Genomic DNA, 4,558 nt, shown 5'->3' with positions numbered 1-4,558 from the left:
TCTAGTTCCGACCGTGCAGTAATATCTAACAAGTAATATAACAATTTCACAACAATTACCTTATACACACAAGTGGAAAGGAATGAATAAGAATATGTACATATGGATTAATGAATAAGCAATGGCCGAACGGCATAGGCAAGATGCAGTAGATGGTATAGAGTACAGTATATACATATGAGATGAGTAATGTAGGGTATGTAAACATTATATAAAGTGGCATTATTTAAAGTGACTAGTGATACATTGATTACATCCAATTTTAAATTATTAAAAAGTGGCTATGTTGGCAGCAGCACTCAATGTTAGTGATGACTGTTTAACAGTCTGATGGCCTTGATATAGAAGTTGTTTTTCAGTCTCTCGGTCCCAGCTTTGATGCACCTGTACTGACCTCGCCTTCTGGATGATAGCGGGGTGAACAGGCAGTTGCTCGGGTGGTTGTCCTTGATGATCTTTTTGGCCTTCCTGTGACATCGGGTGGTGTAGGTGTCCTGGAGGGCAGGTAGTTTGCCCCCGATGTTGTGCAGACCTCACAACCCTCTGGAGAGCTGTACGGTTGTGGGCGGAGCAGTTGCCGTACCAGGCGGTGATACAGCCCGACAGGATGCTCTCGATTGTGCATCTGTAAAAGTTTGTGAGTGTTTTTGGTGACAACCCAAATTTCTTCATCCTCCTGAGGTTGAAGAGGCGCTGCTGCGCCTTCTTCACCACGCTGTCTGTGCGGGTGGACTATTTCAGTTTGTCCGTGATGTGTACGCTGAGGAACTTAAAACTTTTCACCTTCTCCACTACTGTCCCGTTGATGTGGATAGGGGGGTGCTCCCTCTGCTGTTTCCTGATGTCCACGATCATCTCCTTTGTAATTTTGACGTTGAGTGTGAGGTTATTTTCCTGACACCACACTCTGAGGGCCCTCACCTCCTCCCTGTAGGCCGTCTCGTCGTTGTTGGTAATCAAGCCTACCACTGTAGTGTCATCTGCACCCTTAATGATTGAGTTGGAGGCGTGCATGGCCACGCAGTCATGGGTGAACAGGAAGTACAGGAGAGGACTGAGAACGCACCCTTGTGGGGCCCCAGTGTTGAGTATCAGCGGGGTGGAGATGTTGTTTCCTACCCTCACCACCTGGGGGTGGTTCGTCAGAAAGTCCAGGACCCAATTGCACAGGGCGGGGTCGAGACCCAGGGTCTCGAGCTTACTGACGAATTTGGAGAGAACTATGGTGTTAAATGCTGAGCTGTAGTCTAACAGCATTTTTACATAGGTATTCCTCTTGTCCAGGTGGGTTAGGGCAGTGTGCAATGTGATTGTGATTGCGTAGTCTGTGGACCTATTGGGGCAGTAAGCAAATTGGAGTGGGTCTATGGTGTCAGGTAGGGTGGAGGTGATATGATCCTTGACTAGTCTCTCAAAGCACTTCATGATGACAGAAGTGAGTGCTATGGGGCAATAGTCGTTCAGCTCAGTTACCTTAGCTTTCTAGGGAACAAGAACAACGGTGGCCCTCTTGAAGCATGTGGGAACAAGCCGACTGGGATAGGGAGAGATTGAATATGTCCGTAAACACATCAGCCAGCTGGTCTACGCATGCTCTAAGGACACAGCTAGGGATGCCATCTGGGCCGGCAGCCTTGCAGGGTTAACACGTTTAAATGTTTTACTCACACCAGCAGGTTTTGGTAGCGGGCTGTGTCAGTGGTATTGTATTGCCTCAGCTACACCTGTTTAATAACAAGCAACGCCTCATTTTCACCTAATTCTCTCATTCTGAAAATTAACCACATAAATTACTGTAGAGGAAAAACAGTTTGTTCGTTAGCTAACCATAACTCGTAAACATTCCACAGAATGCGTTATAACTTGAGGAACGGCAAGGAGTCGAGGCGAATTGGTTAGGTTACCAACGTTAGCACATCTGTTGTAATATTAGACTTTATTAGCCAGCCAGTTTTCACACCATAAACTCAATTATTTGATTGATCAATTACGTTGGCCAACGCTCATCATTTCTCTGGCTAGCTAACAGATCATTCGAAACAACTAGCAAGATACTTGACCTGGTACACCACACTTTCTCCCTCACAAACTTTCCTATAGGCAGTTGTTGTTTTTTCGGTTAAGGCTAATGAAGTACGCTTCATCACCTTCTCACCCCCGTCTCTGTGGTCAGGCTTCTCACCTACCCCTTCGTTATCGTTCAGGGGACGCACTGCTGTAAATGAACTGATAAACTGCCTTTCCCCTCTCCCGCTGTATTTCCAGAGCTGATGCTGTAACTCCTGTGGCAAATCGGCTGTCTTTTCTCTCGTCGGTAGCTGCTCCATTCTGTTGTTATGTATGTGAACTGACTGGCTGAGCCTTGAATGCAGCCAGTATTGCTCCAAACTACTGGAACAGACTTTAAATATATACAGTGGGGCAAAAAAAAAATGTGTCAGCCACCAATTGTGCAAGTTCTCCCACTTAAAAAGATGAGAGAGGCCTGTAATTTTCATCATAGGTACACTTCAACTATGACAAAAAAATATGAGAAAAAACAATCCAGAAATTCACATTGTAGGATTTTTTATGAATTCATTTGCAAATTATGGTGGAAAACAAGTATTTGGTCACCTACAAACAAGCAAGATTTCTTCCTCTCACAGACCTGTAACTTCTTCTTTAAGAGGCTCCTCTGTCCTCCACTTGTTACCTGTATTAATGGCACCTGTTTGAACTTGTTATCAGTATAAAAGACACCTGTCCACAACCCCAAAGAGTCACACTCCAAACTCCACTATGGCCAAGACCAAAGAGCTGTCAAAGGACACCAGAAACAAAATTGTAGACCTGCACCAGGCTGGGAAGACTGAATCTGCAATAGGTAAGCAGTTTGGTTTGAAGAAATCAACTGTGGGAGCAATTATTAGGAAATGGAAGACATACAAGACCACTGATAATCTCCCTCGATCTGGGGCTCCACACAAGATCTCCCGTGGGGTCAAAATGATCACAAGAACGGTGAGCAAAAATCCCAGAAATGAATGACCTGCAGAGAGCTGGGACCAAAGTAACAAAGCCTACCATCAGTAACACACTACGCCGCCAGGGACTCAAATCCTGCAGTGCCAGACGTGTCCCCCTGCTTAAGCCAGTACATGTCCAGGCCCGTCTGAAGTTTTCTAGAGAGAATTTGGATGATCCAGGAGAAGATTGGGAGAATGTCATATGGTCAGATGAAACCAAAATATAACTTTTGGTAAAAACTCAACTTGTCGTGTTTGGAGGACAAAAAATGCTGAGCTTTATCCAAAGAACACCATACCTACTGTGAAGCATGGGGGTGGAAACATCATGCTTTGGGGCTGTTTTTCTGAAAAGGGACCAGGACGACTGATCCGTGTAAAGGAAAGAATGAATGGGGCCATGTATCGTGACATTTTGAGTGAAAACCTCCTTCCATCAGCAAGGGCATTGAAGACAAAACGTGGCTGGGTCTTTCAGCATGACAATGATCCCAAACACACCGCCCGGGCAACGAAGGAGTGGCTTTGTAAGAAGCATTTCAAGGTCCTGGAGTGGCCTAGCCAGTCTCCAGATCTCAACCCCATATAAAATCTTTGGAGGGAGTTGAATGTCCGTGTTGCCCAGCAACAGCCCCAAAATATCAGTGCTCTATAGGAGATCTGTATGGAGGAATGGGCCAAAATACCAGCAACAATATGTGAAAACCTTGTGAAGACTTACAGAAAATGTTTGACCTCTCATTGTCAACAAAGGGTATATAACATAGTATTGATATAAACTTTTGTCATTGACCAAATACTTATTTTCCACCATAATTTGCAAATAAATTCATTAAAAATCCTACAATGTGAGTTTCTGGATTTTTTTTCTTATTTTGTCTGTCATAGTTGAAGTGTACCTATGATGAAAATTACAGGCCTCTCTCATCTTTTTAAGTGGGAGAACTTGCACAATTGGTGGCTGACTAAATACTTTTTTTGCCCCACTGTATATATTTCCTGTATATGGTATGCTTACTTACTTGTGTCTTTCATATTTCTCCTGTGCTTTTTTCTCGTAAAACATTGTAATTGATTATTGTAGCATTGGGTTTTGAGTTTGAAAGGCATTCCGTCGTCCTTGTCCATGTGACATTGAAACTTTAAACTGTTCAGAGATGCTCGATACATATGGCCACATATCAGTCCTGTTGGAAGGAACTGAACCTATTGTGTTGCATTGCATCCCTCAGATCTAGTTCTGCTAATTGAGCCAATATTTCTTTGCAACTGTAAGTACCTGATGTAGCACGCACCACAACACGTTGTTTCATTTCACCCACAAGGAAAGAACATACACACATGATAACACATCTGAGAGGTGTGAAGACTTGACTGAGGCTCCATTGCCACCTGCTACCTTGGCACAGTTACACAGTGTGCTTCAGTGTCCTCGACTATGATTGGTTGAGATTAAGGAACATAGTGTCAACGCCTGCCAATGTCTGTCCTCGACTGGCACCGTCTGGTACACATTCAAATGGCATTACATTTACAATTAAACATGACCA

The sequence above is a fragment of the Oncorhynchus masou genome, chromosome 21 (genome assembly GCF_036934945.1).
Source record: "Oncorhynchus masou masou isolate Uvic2021 chromosome 21, UVic_Omas_1.1, whole genome shotgun sequence".
In the NCBI taxonomy this organism is placed as follows: domain Eukaryota; kingdom Metazoa; phylum Chordata; class Actinopteri; order Salmoniformes; family Salmonidae; genus Oncorhynchus; species Oncorhynchus masou.
Note: the sequence above shows the minus strand (reverse complement) of the source record.